Source organism: Microtus pennsylvanicus, chromosome 13 (assembly GCF_037038515.1).
Source record: "Microtus pennsylvanicus isolate mMicPen1 chromosome 13, mMicPen1.hap1, whole genome shotgun sequence".
Classification (NCBI taxonomy): Eukaryota; Metazoa; Chordata; class Mammalia; order Rodentia; family Cricetidae; genus Microtus; species Microtus pennsylvanicus.
The window spans coordinates 3,619,753-3,642,914 of NC_134591.1; the positions used below are offsets into that span (position 1 = coordinate 3,619,753).

At 40.9% G+C, this 23,162-nt stretch overlaps 1 pseudogene; it reads left to right on the top strand.

The window, feature by feature from the left end:
• The first annotated feature begins 19,076 nt into the window (after positions 1-19,076).
• On the top strand, positions 19,077-19,366 carry LOC142834115 (dynein light chain roadblock-type 1 pseudogene; annotated as a pseudogene).
• The last annotated feature ends 3,796 nt before the right edge of the window (positions 19,367-23,162 follow it).

The window sequence follows — 23,162 nt, forward strand, 5'->3', positions numbered from 1 at the left end:
CCTGTCTCTTTTTGTTGTTGTGAAAAGTTTTTAATAATTAAATACTAGCCGGGCGGTGGTGGCGCACGCCTTTAATCTCAGCACTCGGGAGGCAGAGGCAGGCGGATCTCTGGGAGTTCGAGACCAGCCTGGTCTACAAGAGCTAGTTCCAGGACAGGCTCCAAAACCACAGAGAAACCCTGTCTCGAAAAACCAAAAAAATAAATAAATAAATAAAAATAATAATAATAATTAAATACTTAAATATCACATTTCCCAGATTTCTGAGCAGTTAAGGGCTGTTTATCAGGTATAACTATAGTATAGAATTTGTTTGGAAATTTGGGTCTGAGCTTGACCACACTGGCTCTCAGCAGGTGAGATTTACATTTGTAAAAAGGCAGAGAGAGGGAAAAAACTGCTTGTAATATAAGGTTAGTGGCAGAACTGACAATGGTAGAGAACAGCTTAAGAGACTTAAAGGTACATACCAGTTTAAAATATAAGACTCGCATTTTGTAATCTGAAATGAGATGTAATAAATAATTATTATACGTAGAAAGAGTGAACAAGAATTGGGCAACGTGGATGCCTCTGACGGGCCCTGTCAAAGGCATTTAACCATTGCTCAAAACACATTTAACAGAGTTAGCACGAGGAGTTTAGTGAAAACCGAGTGAAGAGGCAGGGTAAAACCGGGACAGTGTGGTCACGTGGTCTGGCCCTCAGCCAAGATGGCGGAAAAAGTCACCTGACCCATCTGGCCTTCAGCCAAGATGGCGACCGCCACTTGTAGTCTGCTCTGTTAGAGAGCCCGCCATGTCACAATAAGAGCCGCACAGGGAAGGGGTAAAAGGCTGGAACTGAAAAACGGCTGTGTAAGTGTAAGGTATTAAAGCATGAGGCCAGAGTGATAGGTCTGGATGGCTTGGCTCCCATGGTGAAGGCCGTGCAAACACCCGCAAAAACCGTGGCACCTCAAGCCTACAACGAGAATGGCTCCCCATTAAGGCAAGATGCAGACGGCATGAACCTCCGGGCCCTATGAAAAGGCGTCCGATTCCATGAAGGGGGGGGGGGCTATAACCTAGCTGAATGGACTCGCAGGCAAGAGGGATCCAGCCTAGGTCAGGCCACACCGTAGCGGTGTGCTGCACCGTAGCAGCAGTTACACCGAAAAGAAGCAAGAAAAAGAATGAAAAAAGAAAAAGAGAAAGACTGGAGGCCCCGGGCCTCCAGGAACGGGTGGGCTGAGGGGCTGCCTAAGGCCAGCCATCTCAGGCACAGGAGACAAGGTGGATTGAATGCCAGTGAAGAGAACAACCGAGGCCCTGAAAGCCCGTAGTTGGAGGTCCCCCCATCCCTAAAAACCATGAAGGGTTGCCGGGAGCTCAACGGTCAATCACTTGGGTTAAAAGAGATGGTTAAGCTGGCCAAGATGGGGACATTCACGATTAGTTGATTTGTTGTTTGGAGAAGCTGCATCCAGGCAGATGGAATACTTGGTCGTACTCAGGTCCTGATTCTGCCCCGGAGGGAGCTGAGTCCCGGACTGCGCCAAAAGCCAGAACTCCGGCCCCAGGTGGAAGTCCGGGGAGGGCGAATCATCTGAGTCACACGGCTCGGCACCAATCTTATTCTTAAAAAATATCCTTGGGGTTCCCCCGCCCCGCAGCAAACTCTGGCGGGTCCCAGCAGTGCCGGGCGCCGGCTCTAGGGTCCGGCACCCGAGCAAGCGGCTACAGCTTCTCACCAGCGGGAGGGCACGCACGCGGCGGGTCAGACATATAAACACAGAAAATAGCCATAAATGTTTATTAAAAAGGGGGGGGGGAGAGAGAGAGAGAGAGAGAGAGAGAGAGAGGAGAAAGAGAAGAAGGGAGAGAGAGGAGGAGAGAGGCAGAGCCCCATGTGTACACTGGGGGGAGGAAACGGGAAGAGAGAGCAATGGTGGGCGAGGTCAGAGGTTAAAAGGAGTGGGTGTGGCCAGGGCAGGGACTGAAAGAATAACAGTTACAGCTTATCAATGCTAGTAACTGTAAAAAGATTAAAAAGAGATATTTTAATAATTCAAAGGACACTAATAATTCAAAGAACACTAGCACACATGGGCACTCTTACCCAAAATGGTGGTGGGTCAAAATGGTGGTTACCCATGTGTTTGTACTTTTCCAGAGCTGTTTTAGTCTGGAGTTATAAATTTTATTGATTTTAAAATGAGCACACACTCACACAGAAACGTAAATCGAGCATACTATGAGAACATACCCAAAAGGTTACACAGACACACCGTGGCCACATTATTCTAACAAACAGACAAATAAAAGACTTTTAGAAATCTCTGTCATCCGACCAATTTAAAATCCTGGTATAGGTAGGTGGCAGAGCCAGGGAAGCACAGCAAACAACTGGAAGGGGCAGGGGGAAGGGACCCAGAGTGAGATAAACAGTAAATAGTTAGAGGGCAGGGAGGGAGGAGGGAACAGGGGAAAGGGAGCTGGGTGGGAGCCATGGGCTTTTGGAGCCTGTTTATTTTATGTTAGATGATAGATAGCCCCAATTTAAAAGGATTTTTGTAAAAGGGCATCCAAGGGTGTTTGAGTAATTGGCTTGGAAATGCAAGGACCCATTTAGAAGCCCATGCCTATTGGGACTCAAGCCTGTCGCAATGTGTCCACTGGACAGAACTTTTGAGTCAAAACAGGGGTGCATGAGAAATGAGCGGCAGATATCTCCAAACAGTCGAGTCTCAGCTCAGCTCAGCCTGGCTTAGCTGTGTGAGTCAGACTTTTGACACGGCAGCGACTTTAATGGAAAGCCCCTAAATCGACAAAGATAACCACGAATGGGTCCTGTGCATATTAGCCCTACTGGCGTGTACTCCAAAAGGAGAACTCACCAATTGGAAGCCAATCTTAGCCTGGCAGAGAGTACATGAGAAGGGTGTTTTCCCAGCAGGTGGCGCTGGGCCTGTGGGAAAAACAGACCCCCTCAGTGGGAACCTTGATCTAATAAAAGATGTCCACATTTAATGCAGCACTTCTTCTGGATGTCCAGGAAAGCATGGTGAGAAAGAGACAGCAGTGGAGACCTCTCAAAACCTGCAGACCACGTGTTCCTTTGGGGGGCAGCAGCCTAAATAGCCTGTGGGAGTGCTCCGCCTCTTGGTGGGCTTTTTTGGACCCTACCTGGAGAGGGGTCAATGCTTGGCAGATTTTCCCGGAGGTGGAGTACGGACCAAGGCAACTCCCCAGGAGGAAGGGGCTTCCAAAGACGGATGCTGGGTATTACAGAGAGAAGCAAGGCAATCAATTTAGAAACTAATAAGAAAGCTATCAAAGTAGGTGAAACGGTCAACAATTTGGAGAAGAAATAAAATATATAATATAAAATTTAAAGAAGGAAATCAAGGCTCTAAAATTGAACCAGACAGGCATGCTAGAAACGAAAGCATTGACAGGCCCACTTGATGCCACGTGGCTCAGGTGGGCAACAAACACCCACATGGGCAGCCTGGGTCCTCCTGGTCAGGCCTGCCTAAAGCGCCTACAGGCCCACCTTGCGCATTGGGTGGGTGGGTCACATTGTTATGAGGTTACAGCTGAAGAAGTGAGGGTGATGAGGAATGGGCTGATGTTGGCAGCTTGCTTGCCACTCAGATCATTTGGACCTGGGCTGCTGCCAAGGGCCATATCTGGGTCCATAATCCTACCATACCGGGGAAGTTTGTTGACATCCATGACCAATGTTGCCACCAAGGCCACTGGGAAACCCAGGGTCTGGGCTGCCACCTGTGGCCATTTTGGTGTCTGTGTTGCTATCCAGGGCCATGGTGACATCCACGCCTGGACTGCTATGTGGTGTCATGTTTTAGTGTCTATGTTGAAATCCAAGGGCTATGCTGAACTGGTCCCATTCCTCTCTGACCCTGGGATAGCTGTCCCTACCCCTCACTGGACACTGCATCAAGATAACTCTTTCTCCCACAGAAGAGCAGGCCCCTGTACTCAGGAGAGATGATCACAAGAAAGAGCTGGCTCTACCTTTTGTCTGAGGGGTGCTCCCAGTGGCCTGGACAGCCAGCTCTGCTACCAGCCAAACCCACATCTTGGGCCTTGGATTGGCTCACTCTAACGTCTATCCCGCTGATGACCTTATGGAGTGTGTGAAGGGACTGGTCCTTCAGAATGATAACTGCAGGTTCTCCACAACTTGGGGCAACAGCAGGATACCTGAAAGGAGTTTTGGTGAGGGTCCAGTGATAATGGTGCACCAGAACCTTGAACTAGACCTATGGCTCATTACAATGAACATTTCATGTGTGGGGCAGGTAGGACAAAAGAAAAAATATACTGTGTGTCTCACCAAAGCACCCAGTGCTACTATGGTGAATGAAAAGGTGTTGGAACAATGGAGGAGCAAGGAAGGTTTTTGTTGTTGTTGTTGTTTGTTTTGTTTTTAATTAATTGGGGCAGCATGTTGCAGGATAAGGGGAGGATATGGAAGGACTGGGAGATGAGCAAGATAGGAATGTATAATGTAAAATCCCCATAAAAGCAAAATACAATTACGTTAAAAAATAAATGAAAGAGTCACAGAGTTGAATTTAAAACACAATGGAATGCATCATCAATAGGCAATGTCAAGAAGAAAAAAATATTTTCAATGACAGAGGACATGACAGGAACATCCAGGCAAGGATAAAAATAATGATGATGACCAAATCTTTCAAGAACTTGTGAAGAGACAAGAGGTAAGATTTCACAGAATAAAAGAAGGATTAGATAAAGTCCAAAGTCATAGACAATTCATTCAAGAAAACTGTAGGATAAAATGTACCACACCCCAAAAGGGACTTCTAATAACAAGAGGCATTTAGCATTGGAGAAAATAACCTCTTAAAATTATATTCCAGTAAAAGTGACAAAATGGAAAAGCAAAGAAACACTATTAAAAGCTGTAAGGAGAAATAACCAATCTGTCTGCAAAGGAAAACACACCAGAATAGCACATGTCTCATCGGCTTTCTTAAACAGCAGAAAAGCAAGGGGGAATCTATCTCAACTTCTGAAAGGAAATGGTTCACAACCAAGTGTGCTATATGGAGCAGAGTTATCTTTGAAAATGGTGGAGAAATAAAAAAAATCAATTCATAAAAATCAAACCAAGAGTACAAGAAACTCATAAAGAAATGCTGTACACAGAGGAAGAAGAAAGATGATGTCTTTCATGATAGAATAGGGAAAATGCATTTCATGAGGGGCAGATAAAGAAAGGATATATAGGATGAAATCAATCATGTTTATTACAATACATCAGCAAGAACAATTAATAGGGAAAGAAGACAAAACAAATAATAATCTAACAAATCAGACCAACAACTGTAAAACTGTAACAGTCAGAAAACCAGTTAATTGTAATCTTAAATGCAAATGGCCCCAACTCATCTGATTCTGTCTAATATATAATATATATATATATTTACAGAGCAAACAAAAAAGACCCTTCACTGGCAAAGACATTCACAGGCTGAGAGTTAAAGTAAAAAGTTACTCTACTAAGTAAGTGAAAATGAAAATCATGCTGGGTATGGCTATTCTGATATCTGATAAAGTATACTGAAAGTCAAAGCTAACCAGAAGAGATAAAGAAGTCCACTGCATACTCACAAAAGGAATTAATCATCAAGAATATATAACAACTAGTCATGTATACATATTAAATTTTGAGGTTTTCAATTTCATAAAACAAATGCTAAATGCATAAAAGTTGACAGATTGTGATACAGCAATAGTAGATGGCTTTAATACCACACCGTCATCTTGAAATAAGTCTTGCAAACCAAAAATCAGCAAAGAAACTGCGGATATAATGACATCATAGATTAATTGGATTTAGCAGGTATCTACAAAATAATTCCACTGAATAGATATGGAATATTCTTTCCTCTGAGCAGATTAAAGAACTTTCTATAAAATCAACAACATTCACAGAATAAAGGACAGCCTTTGTAACAAAACGTGCCGAGAAAGATAGACATCTACATGCAGAAGAACAAAATTAGGAAGTATTCCTCACTCTGAACAAAAATCAATTAAAATGGATCAAATATCTTAATCTAAGACCCCCTCTCCTGCTTCTCTACCTTCCTCCCACCTCCTCTTCATGTTTTATCAAAATAGGTATGATTCTTCAACATTCCTCAGAAAAGAATGTGATCACATCTAGGAAACCAAAAAGCTCACCTGCATTAGTTACTATTTTCCAAATTTCCTAAAATCAGCCAAGTCTTCATAACATTTATAATTTAATTAGAGGGATCAAACAAATAAGTTCTAGACATTTTAAGGTTACATTACTTCAAGGTTAGAAAAAATTGCTTTGTTAGATCCCAAACACAAAGGGATCTAATTTCAGGTTCTGTTACTAATTGGTGTGAGATGGTTTGTTACACCCTGATGCTAAAAGAGTTGCAGACTTCATGCTTTTCTTTAAGGTTTAATTGTACAAACTTCTGAAGTACCTGTAGTTGCTATTTGTCATATTCCACAATGCTGGCAGCGATGAGCCATGTGCAAACAGCACGGTGAGTCTGAATGTATTCCTGCACTAGAATTGGAATGAATGAAGATTATTTTTTCCATTATGTAATTTAAAAGGAGAAATTCACAGATCTCATTCATTAGTCATTAATTGCACAATGACTAATGATACTATCTTAGCCTACTGTCTACTGAACATACACTGTCTGTGGCTGGACACATTGCAAAGGAAAGGAATTTATTTCACCTACTCTTCTAAAAACTAGATTTCCAAAATTAGGTGGTTATTTTTGGTAAAGATATTATACAGGATAGTGGAAGAACCAAGAGTTAGAGGGAGAGGGGAGTAAAAGCAGAGAGGCAGACTTACTGTATAACAATGCACTCTGGGGAAATTGTCCCCTTCTAGAAGCATGTTGGCACCTTTAACCACTATTTAAAGCCTTCATGTCTCAACATCACCATAGCAATTGTGCTTAACATAACTTTCTGAGGACAAAGCATATTGAAACCAAGCAGATACTATCTAATATCTAACCAGGTATCAAGTGTTGGCACATGAAGATTAGCAAGATATGGTCCCTCTCATTGGATTAGACCTGAAAATTCATTACTATTTGGTGATAGAACAGTCCAAGTTAGTGAGCTGCTTTGCTCAAGGTCTAAAGGTTCATCCATAGGAGATCAGGTTTTAGCCCCAATTTTAACCTTGAGTTGAGGTTAGGGCTTTCCTCATAAAAACTGATGAGAGCTTCAGTTATGACAAAGAAACTTTAAAAATGTCATCTTGCAAAATTAAAAGTCCACAGAAGAAAAACTAAGTTGAATGAGACTTTTTTTTTCTCTTACAAGTTCCTATTCTACTTCTTTCTTTTGGATCTCCATGTGCACTCAGAATTTGATAGTATTTTTGATACTTTGGACCCTCAGCAGGAATTTCTCCTATCTGTGGATGTAACTGTGGCAGAACAATACATTTGCTCTTCATTGGGGACAGACTTGGAATCTTTTGCTTCCTGTCATCTACAGCCCGCCCACATTGGACTTGCCTAGAATTTCGTGGAGGCGAAAGGCTACCACAGGAAGAACATTATAGAATTCATCTGGGAGCCATTCAAATCTCCTCATTCTTAGATCCACCTCCAAAAAGACCCAGACAGCAACGGTATGACATAAGTCTTGCTTGTCTGCCAAAATAGAGAGAAAATGATGAGGAAGAAGTTTTATTTTGAAAGAGACTGCTTGAAGAATCAATTTTCTACCATGTGAAGTAGAATTCTGAGACAAAGATTTGCTGGAGTATAACTTAATGTAGAAATGTTTCAACTTTGTTCAGATAAGGGGCAAACAAAGAAAGCAAAAGTAATTCTTGGAATTTTGGAAGGGGTGGGTAAATTTCAGTGCCCAGTCTACTATCATTTATACTTTAAGTGAATTCTGGAAGGAAGAGGCTGAGCTAGGAAACAAGCACACATGTCATACATTGAAAGTGACCTAGAGATTTGTATGGAATAACCAAAGTTTGTAACCCTAGAACATCTGATGACTGTTTGTATTAGTAACAGTGAAGACCTGGTTTTGTTGAGGCACTGTTAAGGGAAACAGATTTCCTCCATGAGCAAACTGCTATTGCTGATTAAAATCAAAATGCTCTTGATGTTTTCCAGCATCCTTTGCACTAGCCTGAGCATGTGGCCATTTTGATTTGGAGCACAGGTCTTATGGTCATTTCCAAGGGAGGCAGTTAGGCATCTGATATGTCTGTCTGCACTCTTCAACTCCCTCATTACTCATTGATAGTAGGATTATAGATAGTGGAGAGAGACAGAAAGCATAGAGATCCTTGGATACAGTCTGCGAAAAATCTAGAAAAGTGTGAGCAGCCATAACAAGGGCCATTAAGGGAGCCCTGAGGGCCCTGGAAGCCCTGAGTGAGAAGCACAAAGATTCTTGCAGTTTTCAAAGTCATGTCAGGCATGACACCCAACATGACATGGGAATGTAGCAAGAGATGACAGTGTGAAGAACTCTACCACAGAGGATTTAGCTTGAGACCCTGGGTTTCTTGTCCTGAAATGGTTTATTCTACAGATGCTCTGGGTTTCATGGGATTCTTACTCACAGTAGCTTCTTAACATAGTTTTTAAACTTGTTTTTTTCAGTTTGCTAAACAACATTCACATTTATAATACCTTTTGTAGGATCCAGAAATAGTTTCTTATCTACTCTGACATGGTGTTGGTCTAAGTTGTTCCATGTATTACATGAGGAAGATACTATTGTCAGAGTCTCCAGGTTCTGGGGAGAAATGAGTGACAAACCCTTTGCCAGAGCTTTTCAGATGCACAGATTAGCTATTGTGCCAGCTCAGCATGACGGCCCTGTGTTAGGTGGCAAAGCACTCTTGTACTTTGAATGGTCACCCGTCATTAGTATTAAGATGGATCAACTTCCTCTGAGCTTGTGTTTGGGTTGATTCTGGGAGCTCAGCAGCTGAGAGCCACCACTCTGGGAAACCCCGAGGCAGTCATCCATGCAGACTTGTCCTTTCTGTACTTGCAGCCACATGCCCACAAGCCCCATCTGGCTGAGGCTTTGGTCAGTGTGGGAGAGGAGAGATGACTGTCCAGCTGAGTCATGACCCAAGGGTAATGTGGGAGTAAAGCCAATTATGGTCCTTTTATCTGTGGTCTGTCCGTGGCACAGAGGGACCGCCAGAGGTGGAATCCCAGTTTCATTTCTCTTGTCAGTTGCAAGGCTTTGGAAATGAAAGAAGTGGGGTTAGTGATGGCTATGGAAGAATCCAGCAGAGGCAAGGGGCTGATTGCCTTACCTTCACCTTCACTCTCCACCAGAAGTGTTCTCTGGCCAAACCAAATGTCAGTGTTCCCAGAAAATCCAGCCTACGCAAAGCCAAGAGAATGTCCCACCTTCCTGTCGCCACTTACAGTCCCCAAAGGTCTTTCTAGTGAATCTGGTCAGGAAGCTTAAAAATAATGGAGTGTGTGGTGACAAGCTGTGGGGATTTCATTTGTAAAAATATCCTGAGCAGAGAAATAAGACTTCCAGAGGTTTATTTTTCCTCTGCCCCAGAGCACAGCTTCTACTTTCTGCTGCCATAAGCACCCTTGGGTACATTGTAAATAATGGGATTCTTGTGCCGGACAGAAAGGCTGGGACTGACTACTCAAAGCTCGGATGTGGAGTGCTCAGGGAAAAGGGACACATATTGGTTGGTGGATCAGAGGCAATATGGGCGACAGAGAGACATGGTCCTCACATGTTTGCACAACCCGAACTTAGAAGGAAGTATGATTCTAAACTTGAGTGTTTTGACACCAAAGGCTCTTGTAAATGACAAAAAATGGTAGTAGTAGATAGATTAGATCTGGGTTGTCTATCATCCAGAGTGGCCCTGCCAAGGCCTAGTAAAGTCCACTACTAGGTATAGTCCCATCATTCAGTGGTGCTTCATACCTTTACAATGCTCCTACTTCTGGGATAGGTCTTCTAAGCCTAGACCCTCATTACATCAATCTTCCATACAAAATATTTAGTTATTAAAATACAGCTCCATGGTCTGGAGAGATGGCTTAGAGTCTGCTGCACAAAAGAGAGTGAAATGAGTTCAGACCCCAGCATGCCTCTAACATCTATAATCCCAGTGCTGGAGAGTTAGAGGCAGTACAGTCTCTGCATCCTCATCCATTCAAATCTTGTCTGAAAACATAAGGTGTAAAGCAACATCAGAAGGCACTTGACACCAAGTTCTGCCCCTCTCCATGCCCCTTCAGCCTAGAAGCCTGCTTTTTCAGAAAAACCCTTCCCCATTTCCCTGCTCTTAGGCAACCATTCTACCATCACTGAATTTACCACATGGTGGAGTGTTCCCTCTCAAGGTTTGTGTTTTAATTGTCTTGTGTTTTTTTTACAGACTCAGACATCTGGAAGAGCTAATCACTCCCCCAAGAGATGAAGGAATGTATTAAAGGTGGCAATGTGTTTTTTTTTTTTCTACAGAAGAGGCAAAGCCAACATTGCCAGGTTAGGTAAATCCAGGTCCTTGTAGAGCTGATTTTATGAAATGTTCTGAACAGTCCTCACTGTTACCATCACATTACTGATAACTTTCATCCATGAGAGCCACTGTGAACAGGTATGACAGCATGATGGCTCAGAGATCAAGCTCTAGGTTCAAATCCTAAGTTCCCAATTAGTCACCGCATGGTCAGCACCTGGGACCTCTCTGTACCTCTGTTACCCATCCTTATATGAATGGTTTAGGAATGGTGCCTAACTCATAAGGTTCAGTAAGCTAATACCATGGAAAACATTTGACGATCAGTGCAAAATATAATAAGCTAGATACTTCCCCTTGAACCACCATTGCAATTCTAACTCAGATAGATACCATCCCTGCTTTACCTGCAAAATAGCATGACCTTACTGGTCTATACTTTCTCTAGTGGGGGTTTTGAATTTCCATCTTTCTGGATTTAAAATCTGGTGTGTATTTCTTCTTGTGATAACAAAATATCCAACTAAAAGTTTTCCTCTGTGGCTACTGAAAGTAGTGTTTCCTTGAGATTTCCTGGGCATGAGGGCAGACATCATGTGACTAAGGCAGTCTATGGGATCCAGATGGCAAGATCGAAGAGCTCTTGTCAGCTTCCTGAGTCAGAAGTGATGCCTGATGCCAAATGGGACAGGAGTGCATCTTAGAGATGCCAAAGCTTAGGAAGTAGAGTGAAAACATTTAGAATTTAGTAAGTCTGATTTATTTAATGAGTACTTGGTAGACATTTCTAAAGCTGAAAGGCCTATAGTAAGTGCAAAGTAATATTAATTATTGGTTTGAAAGTGATCCTACCTGTAGGTTAAGGGGTACCCAAACTTACATATGTGCTTGTGTGTCATCTGGCAGTGATGGTGAGGGTGCCAACACTTTCAGTTTTGAAGGGGATGGGTGGGGAAAAGGGTCTGAACCTCAACCCTTCAAAATGAATACTTGGATTTGTGAAAAAAAAAGTCACCCTAAGTATTATCAGAATCCTGTTCAGAAGGAAAGTTCTTGCTGGGCAACCCATAGAGCGTGAGTGTATTCAATGCTTGTTCCCGGAGCTGAATCAGGCAAAGTAGGGAACATGTGGTTAGTGCTTCCCTGAAGGGTAAGGCAGGACCATAAACAAGAGAAACAAGAACCTTGAGCTCAGAAAAAGAAACGATATACAACCTGTCAGGAAGCAGAGTCCACTGTAGGCCCAAAGTGGCTCTCGGAGTGATGGATGATGTGAGGGCCTGGCAGCTCTGAGCACAGCATACCTGCTGCTCACTGTGGCGTGACCTGATCCCTAGAAGACTCCCTTTCCCTTCACAAACTTCCCATCTTCCAAGCCTCTCCAGGTGCATCTTGCTTTGTACTCGTGGCATGTTCTTGGTGGGTGGTGGGTAGAGAAGAACCTACCTTTGGAGGAGCATCTCGTCAGAACATCAGTGCCTTCCTTCACCAAATGAGTTCAGTGGAGCAGTACGTTTCTTTACATTGCTCATCCGTCTCTGATCTGGAAAATGAAAAAAAAGGACTAAAAATATCCCGTATGTTTTATTCTTAGGTGCCAAATTTCCATTATCTGCCAAAATGGTATGCCTTCTATTTTGTTAATGCAGCAAAGACGGCTCCTTCATTGTTCTAGAACATTGGTTTTGTTGGTTCAGTAAGTTGCTGGGTACTCAGTAGGCAAAGTTTCTGTTCTAAACAAGTTTGATTTTAGTTCACTGACATGTTCCAAGCAATCCTTTTGGGAAAAAAAGATGTATACATATACATGTTTTGTATGAGTGATTTATTACTTTTGTGGAATTTTGCTTCGAGTGTGTTTAAGGTTTTAGAAGAAATGTAAGACAGGTAGAAAAGTCACTTTTACAAATTTAAACAGTCCTGCCCATGGCTTCAGAATAATAGATTTTATTACCAATAATTAATTTAATTGTATTATAAATCACAAGTAGCTAAACATTCATATGATTCAGCTGGTTAATGAAAACCCTCTTGAGTTGGGGGCAGCTCAGTGAGTAAAGTTTGATCACCTTTGTTTCCTTCTGAGAACCCATGTGAAAAGAGAACAACACCAACACTTGGGCATGATGGCTGGCACTCGGAACGCTTGCACTGGGGAGGCAGAGACAGGTAGGTTTGGCCTACTACGAAAGCTCCAGACTAAAGAAAGACCCCAATTCAAAAGAAGAAGGAGGAGGAGGAGAAGGGGGGGAAGAAAGGAAGGAAAGGGAAGGAAGGAAAGAAGGAAGGAAGAAAGGAAGGAAGGAGAAAGGAAAAAGGAAGGAAGGAAAGAAGGAGAAAAGGTCCACTGGTATCAAAAGAATGATGATACCCAAGGCCTCCATGATTGAATGTACACCTGTGAACACATATCCACATTCTTGAGTGCACACACAGACACAGAAATAAAACGTGTGAACTAGACGCTTTTTCTTATTTTCTGATTTTAAAATACGTTTATTGGTATTTTCATTTGTAAAGTGAGTACATGTATAGCAGGGTACAATTTTTTTTAAAAAAATTACCTTTTGTTTTTCTGAGAACAAAAGAACCAGAAACTCTTCTGATCATATTTTGAAGAAGTATTTGAGGCAAAAGTTTGCTCCCTTTCAAAATATAGAAGGATTGCTCTTCGAGCTGATGAGGGAGGGGGACTTGATCGGGGGAGGGGGAGGGAAATGGGAGGCGGTGGCGGGGAGGAGGCAGAAATCCTTAATAAATAAATAAATTAAAAAAATAAAAAAATAAAAAAAGAAAAAAAAGGAAATAGCAAGGAGGCAAAACAAAAACAAAAACAAAATATAGAAGGAGACCCTACCACTTCATCTACTGGAACTCCCTGTTATGGGGAGGAGCCTCCTAAGTGTGTGCCTACGTGGAAGTGGTCTGGACTCCCCACGGAATGTGGGGAGCACCTGCAGACAGATGCTGAGACAGAAATGAATTCTGACAAGACAGAAGCTAAGTGGGTTGCCTTTGGCTTTGGATGGGGCTGAGCAAATTGAACTTGTCAGTCTCTGGCCTGGAAACTCAAGGGCATTGTGAACTCAAGCTCAGAACTGCGAGCAGTAAGTAGCCTGTGCGTGGAACCTGAATCAGTAACAGCCTACATTCATTTCCCTAACTCTGTTGCAATACTCAGCAAACATTCTGGAAAGATCTTGCTAGAAGAATTCTTTGGGCTTTGTGGGACACATGGTGTTTGTCAAATGACTCAGCTCTGCTACTGTGGGATGCTGATATATCACAGAATGGATGTGACTGCTCCCAAATACTGTTTAAAGGAATAGTTAGCTCTTTGGATGACTTGCTGACGCCAAGTTAGGATAGTCACAGGAGCAGAGTTACTATGCTAAAATGTACACACATTTTTAGAATTTACTACATGTTATCAAGTTATCCTCCAAAAGGATTACACTAAATCTTCATCCTTGAGTATAAATTACTTGTTTCTTTCCATGGTCCTCAATATTATGTGTTTCTATTAAAAATCAAAAACACAAGGAGGCATAGTTGAAGAATAATTTTCCATGTGGAAAATAACAAAAACAATGTCATTTTTCTCACCAAAATTATAAAACTAAGAAACTGATGAAGTTGTCATTAGTACTTTGAACTTTTGAATTCAAATTAGATTAATATCATTGGGTGGATATTTACTGAGACTGTATGTGTTGAGAGGTATGTGAACAAGGTGTCTGTGTGTGTGTGTCTGTGTGTGTGTGTCTCAATAGTAGAGGGAGTGCTGCTCACACACAGGTTTATGCAGATAATAGCTTCTGACTTCTTAAAATTCAATGGGTAGGTAGATAGTTAAAGTACCTTGGAGGGACTATGACTTGGGACTCTAATTAATAACCATCTCCACTTAAAGTGAATTATCTGGAATGTTATGTGAGTTATTTTGTCTGGTTAATCTGTGTAAAATGCTGTCTTGAATTCAGTCGTCCATTTTATATATCCTAATATACTTCATAAGAAAATGGGGCTATGACTAACTAGTTTCAGCTATAGCTAAGTGCAGATGTGTAGTATCAATTAATAGTGTGTGCCCCTTGGACACACACAAATCTGATTGGAATCCCACCATTGTCCTATGTATTGGTCACCTATAGTCTTAGATATTTTTTGGTGGTATTCTATAATATAAAACAAATACAGTAATATCCTCTACACACTGTGTTTGCAAAGTATGAATCATCACACACTTTGATCTAGTTAAATGAGGCATGTATGTCCTTTGTCTGATCCTAGGACACTGATGACTATCCTGTAGTCTCAGTTGCAAGTAATAGGTTAATAAGGGAATCAGAAGACCTGCTTGTAGTTATATTTAATTTGTATTTTAATAAACAAAGCTTGCCTGAAGGTCAGAGTAAAACAGCCACACTGATCATCATACAGACCAAGAAGTGTTGATGCACACTTTATTCCCAGTAGCCAGGCCACTTTGCCACAGAAACTGGACAGTAGTGGTACATGCCTTTAATCTCAGCACTAGGGAGGAATATAAGACGGGAGGAGACAGCTCTCACACACAGTCTCATTCTGAGATTCCTGGAGTCAGGATCACCATTTCAGAATGAGATGGAGGTAAGAGCCAGTGACTGGCCATTTTATTTTTCTGACCTTCAGGTTAAATCTCAATGTCTGTTTCTGGGTTTCTATTAATTGTGCTACATCTAGCTTGCACTGAGCTATTTCAAGTGCAAGGCCAAGGACTAAGTCTCTCAAATAAAATTGCATAGGAAAGAATCTGCTTACCTCTAAACAAGTTGTTTAGAATTGGCTTCACCAAACCATTTCATTAAAACAGTTTGATTCACCAAGCCTGTTTCAGTACTTGGGGTAGATGATAAGTCTGTTGTTTTATTCCTGAAATGAAAATATTAATTAGAACTAAATTGCAACACCAGGGAGTCTTTCAACACAGAGATCTAAACAACTAATGTGAAATATTTTAAATATTTAAACATTTAAAATATAATGTGACAAAATGTTCAACAGGAAAATGATAGATGTGCCAAGGAGGAAAGAGAAAATATTCTTGACCTCAATAGCAGGGATTAGAAAGAGCTTCTTTTTCGGGTCATATAGACTTGAGTTTTAGAGAATAAAAGTATGTATTTGAGTGCAGGAACATGAAACAGACAATATATGCAATGGAACAATTTTTTGCATCACAGTAGATATAAGGTGGGAGTTGGAGGATAGCAACAGCTGAGGTCAGTTGTAAATATGATAAAAACTAGTATCTGAATGCTACTGAAGGCTTTTGGGAGAAGTGATATGATACGTTGCCTATTTCCAATAATCCAACAGTGCTGTGGTGTCAGCTGAACTATGGAACTGACAACGAGAAAGAGAAAGGGAATCTATACAAACTACATTAATTGAAAAATCTTGTGAGGTGTATACTGTACAGTATATAGTTTATAGTATATACTATGTGGTGTATAGAGTATAGTGTACAGTATATAGTGTAGAGCATATTGTACATAGTAATAATTGTGTCCCAGAGTCTTATCTGAGGACTGGTTGGATGGTGGGGTTATTTCTTGATCTAGAAGTAGAGGAGGATGTAGAAAATGTAGATTGGGTGTTTAGAAAGAATAGCAACTCCAACCAAGGAGTTCTGAACTCAGAGTCAGGTTCTCTGGCTTCTCATAACCCTTACTGTATCCAACTCAATCTTTCTCCTCATGTTTAACACCCCCACTTCTATCATAAGGATGATAGCCCCAAGAGAACTCCAAATATGTATCATGGTCTCAGAATTGTATAGTCTGATTCAAAAGAACAATGTAAAATCCAATAATTTGTGTTTTCAAAAGTTTCTAGGAAGGCCAATAAGTTTGGAAACCCATGAACCACAGCATCTCTGAGGGTCTTATGTCCAAAACATCTCTGAATGCATGCTCACAAAACTCTGTCTTTCATGCTGGTTCTACAAATGTGACCTGACACACATCATGTACTACATAGCCACTGCCAGCATTAGCCAGTATCTGTTGACAGAGGTTTCTGTCCCACCAGGTCCTGAAGCTGTTCAGTCCCAAAGAAACACATGGAGGCCTACATTCATTATAAACTGGTTAGCCTATTAGCTCAGGCTTCTTATTAAGACATTTTTACATATTAAATTAGTTCATTATTCTTGTCTATGTTAGCCACATGGCTTGGCACCTTTTATTAGTGAGCCATTCTCATTTTCCTTCCTCTGTGTCTGGTTGATGACTGCAGAATTCTCCTATTCTGGGCCCCACCTATACTTCCTGCCTGACTACTGGTCAATCAGCATTTTATTAAAATACAAGTAACAAATCTTTACAGGCTACAAGACCATTGTATCGCAGCACCCCCCACCCTTTGCTTCTTTTTCAAAACTAGAACTCTGAATCTAATCTCCTTTGTTTAACCTTTTTTCAGACCATTATCCATAACAACTTGTAATCAACACTTTAAACAAAGACAAATATCCATAACCTATTTTGGGGGGAATGTAGGTATAGTTTTCCCAGCTACTTCCTGCTGACTGGGGATGCTGATAACCTTATGGGGACATAAAAAAATTTTGAATTATGATCAAGTCTTGATTGGAGTATTCACTGAGACTTGATCATCTCAGCAAGCAGTCTTGAAACTGTTCTGTATGTAGAACTTAAACATCTGAGCCATATGCTTCTACTGGAGATTTCTCAGGTGGCCTTTCTTGATCCAACCTGATTTTTCTTAACACAGAATGAATCCACAGCCTCTCATTTTCTGTGGAAACCTCTGGCAACAAATAGCACCAAGGTGGACAGTGAAATCCATTTAAAACCTGAGAGAGTATGGGAAGTAATTCTAGACACAAAAGAACAGAATTAAGCACAGATTCTTGGTAGCAGCATTTTCTCAGTTGGGCTCTGTTTGCTAGAGACAAATGCTTCTCATTTAAAGGAGGCCTTCTGACTCAGCTTTAGCTGCAAAAACCTTGCAGCTATTTTAAGAGGATCCACCATCAAACACTTAAATGGTGTTTATAAATAGCTGAGAGCAAGCTTCTTGATGGTGGCACATGGCTTGAAACTCCAGAGTTCTGGCAATAAACATGGCTTCCACGAGTACCTCTGCCATGAAGCTAGACTCTCAGAAAGCTAAGGAATTGGGTGAATCCAGGTGTCAAAGCCATAGCTGGCTTTAATTCTAGCTGTATCACTTAGCAAATTAAAGACTCATGTGGTCAGAAAAAGAGATACATAGTAAAGATAGATTCAAAGATGAAGAAAATCTCTAAACAGACAAAATATATATGTAGGCTTTGGAGAGAAAAGCAGAAGAATAAAGTCTTTTAAAAAAAGGAATAGTTGTTGAGTGTGGTTGCACACACCTTTAATCCCAGCACTTGGGAGGCAGAGATAGGCAGATATCTCTGAGTTCAAGGACAACCTGGAATACAGAGTGAGTTCCAGGATAGCTAAAGATACTCAGAGAATCCCTGTCTAAACAACAACAACAACAACAACAAAACCCAAAAAACAAAACCTAGCAAAGATTAAAAAGAAAAAAAAGAGTTTAAAATAAAGCCATGTAAAGATGGAAAATACAAAGAAAGTCTGGACATTGTATGTTATTGTGTTGTCCTTGAATTATTTGAATGCTGAGGAAGGATCAACAGCTGCTAAAAGACTTTTGATTATAAATGATGCTGGATTAATACAACATACATATTTTGAAAATGCCTTGACTTCAAAATTTAAGTCAAATGATATGTTACTTTGGAGAAGAAGTTTTGTTTTTTGTTTCCACAGGAAATGAGAGGCTGTGGTTAAGAAAAATCAGGTTTTGTTCAAGAAAGACCCTCTGAAAAACCTTCAGTAGGAGCAGATGGCCCAAATGTCTGAGTTCTATGTACAGAACAGATTCAAAACTGCTGGCTGAGATGGTCCAGCCTCACAGAATATTCCAGTCAGGACTTGACCATAATTCCAAATCTTCTTTAGGTCCCCATAAGATTATCAGTGGCCCCAGTCAGCAGGAAGTAGTTTGGAAAACTACACCCAACCCCCCCATAGGATTATGGATGTTTGTCTTTGTTTAGAATGTTGATTTTAAGTTGTTATGGATAATGGTCTGGAAAAAAAGCTAAACAAAGGAGATTAGATTCAGAGTTCTTGTTTTAGAAAAAAAGGGGAGAGTGCTGTGACACAATGGTCTTGTACACTGTAAAGATTTCTCAGTCTTCAATAAAATGCTGATTGGCCAGTAGTCAGACAGGATGTATAGAAGGGGCAACAAGAACAAGAGAATTCTGGGAAAAGGAAAGGCACAATCTGCAGTCATCACCCAGATCCAGAGGAAGCAAGATGAGAAATCCTCACTGATAAAAGGTACCAAGTCATGTGCCTAACACAGACAAGAATTTTCGGCTAATTTAAGATGTAAGAGTTAATAAGAAGAGAATGACAGGGACCTCACTGAGCGTCAGCAACTCAGAGCTGCTGGATCGGTCTGAGATGGCAGAGGTGGAGGAAACACTCAAGAGACTTCAGAGCCAGAAAGGAGTGCAGGAAATCATCATGGTAAACACTGAAGGCATTCCCATCAAGAGCACCATGGACAATCCCACTGCTACACAATATGCCAACCTCATGCACAACTTCATCTTGAAGGCACGAGCATTGTGTGTGAAATTGACCCCCAGAATGACCTAACTTTCCTTCGAATTTGCTCCAAGAGAAAGGAAATTATGGTTGCACCAGATAAAGACCATTTCCTGATTGTGACTTAGAATCCAACCGAATAAACCACCATCTCAGCTTCCTATGTCATTCCTTAATTTAATGTCCCCAAGAGTAAGTGTTAATCATGTCTGTAGGCACATGGTGGTTGCCTGAGAGCCCATGTAGACCATGCCATTGATCAAGGATAGCTCTGCCCACCCCAACAAGGAATGTCTCTGGCATCCAGTCAGTTCCTGGGAGAGCTTGGATCTCATTTCCAAGCTTCAGAGTAAGAGCTTATGATAATCCCACACCCAGCTTCCTTCTGACCTTTGTCACCTTTAGGAAGCCTGCTTTTTTCTTTTACTAAAAACAACTTCAAAACCTGAAAAAAAGAGTTAATAAGAAGCCTGAGATAATAGGCCAAGCAGTTAATAATTAATGTAGATTTCTGTGTGTTTCTTTGGGACTGAACTGCTACAGGACCAGGTGGGACAGAAACTTTTGTCAACAAATATCCACAGTATCTCCACCATCCTTTGTCTCTCTCTTCACTCACCACACAGGTTGGCTTAACAGAAGAAGCCATGCTAGCTGCCTTTTATAAAATTGACTCTGGAGCTGACTCTCTGCTGTGCCTCCTACACTCCAAGAAAGTGTGGCTGACTTTTCTCTAGGCTATCCTGTAATAAATCTGGTATAGCCTATGGGGATTGTGGGTTGTTTTTTATTTGAATGTGGTAGTCAATTCATGAATAAAACGTGCCCTTCTTAAACTCAAAATTTTAGTAGACAGGAGCAATCCAAGAACTGAGCTTTCTTTCTTTTTCCTCCCCTGCTCTGCTAGGAGGACATGTTACCTACTCTGTCTCTTGGTGTTTCTACAGATCCCACTTCCTTATTCAGATGAGATCAACAGACCCTACATGTAGACACATGCAGAGAAATCATCCAATATGTCTGCAAAACACATCAGTGCTTGGCCGTCAACACTGAGGTTTTAGGTGTGACTTCTTACGACTTGCAAGCAACATTAATTGCACTGAGACCTCCTGGCTGGACCAAGAAGGGGATCCTTTTACACCACACATGAGGACTTCTGGCTGGAATGAGACAATGCTGGCCTTTCCTTCGCTGCAGGGCTATGATCAGTTTTTGGCACCCAGATACAGAAAGGATGTGGAAATCTGGTAGGGACTGCAAAAGCCTAGAATAGAAGACTTATGTGCAGAGATGAAAGGCAGCAGACTTATTCGGCCTGGGAGGATTGTGGGACAGCTTAATTATAACTTCCCACCAGTTCTTATATCTTTGATGAGGATGAGGTAAAGCTGATGCTGAATCCCATGATCTTCTACAACAGACACATGTTGTTTATCTTTCACTCTCTCCACTGTGTCTGGGATGAGTCTGTGAATGAGAGTATTTGGGGCAGCTGATTCAGCAACTGTATTCCCACATGTCCTGACTATGAAAAGAGATGAACATTGAGAGCATTCAAATCTGAGTTTGAATTTCAGATAAAACAAATTAGAACCCTTGGATAAAATACTTCAACTTCTGCATTGTAGTTTCTTATCAACAAAATGGAGCTAGAATACTGACCACATAAAATACTTTTGAAGAATAAGAGAGAGTTACCTAGCATTTATAGAGGACCTCATGATACAGTTTTAAATATTTGTTGGATGAAGAAATAAATGCAAATTTGGAGAATATTTAGGTAAACCACTGAAGACAGCCAAGTAGGGTTATTTAAAGCCTCTCTTTTCTTTGAATAATGCTGGCTTAAAGTCAAACAGATATGCAAAGGTCAAGGATTGATGGAACATGGTAAATAGGTGATTGATCTCTGCTCTTGGAGGTTGTAACCCTAGAGGTTTGGCAATAACCTAGAGGTTTGTTGTAATAATTGGCAGTTTCTTTCTCTCTCCCTTTCTTCCTCCCTCCCCCCTCTTCCTCCCCTTTCTCTTTCTCTCTCTCTCTTTCTGTGTGTGTGTTTGTGTTTTTGTACATAATTTTATGCAGTCTGCACTTATATGATGCCCTACAATTACTATCCTGATGGTAAATTTTGATGTCTCTGGCAATGGCTAATATTTGATTCACCTCTGTATTTCTCATTCTCTCTTTAACAGTAGAACCAACAATGATTAATAACTTCTGTAATCTGAGAAGAGAGAGAAAAAAGACAAACAAGCAAAAATCATGGAAGTTTTTCTTTCTACTACTTAAATTCTAGTAGAGTCAGATTTTCATGTTAGAGCCTTCTGATAACTACACAGTTTGAAATTAATTTATAACACTATTTGCTTATTTATTTAAAGACATTGATCATTGTGAACAATGATGAAATCTTTCTACTTCTACTGTTCTCCCTTTCTCAGAAGCAACTAACAGCAACGATTTGAGACTCCCACACTCTATATTTATTATTAGATGTCACCATAATAACATTATAGTTTCAGGGATTTTTAAAAATACTTTTATATACTAATTGTTTACTGTGTATTGTTATGTAAATTTCTCTCCAGTACAAGGCATGGCTTTTCTTATTTGAGAGGATTTGAAGTCCCATTAGAGAGCTGTTGGTTACAGTTAAGGCCTAAATGCCACTACTGCACCTGAAGCTTATCATGCCATGCTGTTGATTGATGTGGTTTATAAGCAGGACTCTTGGCTGCTTCCTTCGGAATTTTGCATATTTCCTTCTAGAACCATGAAAGTTTGTCCTCAAGGGAGAGGCATTGATGTCAGCTCCAGATCAAGGGCCTTCAGGCCCTGCATCTGAAGTGCTTGGTATGGACAGGTCTCAACCCTGTACAACACAAAAGAACTACACTCAACCAAGAAATTCTGAGAACAGGAGAAATAGTCTTTTCTGGAGGAATGTCACACCAATTGATAGTACAATGCCAAATGATCAGTGCTGGAAACATACATACAAGTAACATATATATGTACATATTTTTAATATAACCTGCTCAGTATATATATATATATATATATATATATATATATATATATATATATATATATATATATATATATATACACATATATATGTGTGTATATTCATATCCATAAAAGTCTATGTAATGGCAACTTGTTGTAGTGGGAGCGGCGGGGCTGCGTCCCCAGCACCCCGGCCACCTGCTAGCTTATGCCCAAAATAACAACACACAAACTGTATTCATTTAAACACTGCTTGGTCCATTTCTATCTAGCCTTTTCTAGGCTAATTCTCGTACCTGGAATAGCCCATTTCTAATTATCTGTGTAGCCCACGAGGTGGCTTACCAGGGAGATTCTAGCCTACGTCCATCCTGGGTTGGAGCTTCATCGTGTGTGCCTCACAGAGCAGAGCTATCCCCTAGTCTGCCCAGGAGAGGGGAGCATAGCGTCTCTCTGAGGTGTCTGCCCCCGAGAGGAGAGCTGTCGAGTCTGAGCTCACTTCCTCTTCCTCCCAGGCTTCTGTTCTATTTACTCCTCCCACCTATGTTTTAACCTATAAGGCCAAGCAGTTCCTTTATTGCTTAACCAATGAAATCAACAGATTGATATATGACACTCCCACATCAGCAACTAATGAGAATAGAGACCATGAATTTGTAAAAGAGCAAGGAGGTATATATGGGAGGCTTTGGTGGGAGGAAAGGGAAGGGGAAAATGATGTAATCATACTTTCATCTCAAAAATAAAAGAAATATATATAAAAAGTAAGTTTTTCCTTTAAAACTCAACATTATGTTTTTGAGATTTACCTGTAGCTAATTGATGTTTTAATTTTTTCTAGTGTAATAAATTGAATGAATACATAATAATTTATTTTCACATTCCTCCCTGAAGACAAAATTTGTTTCCATTTTATCTCCATTG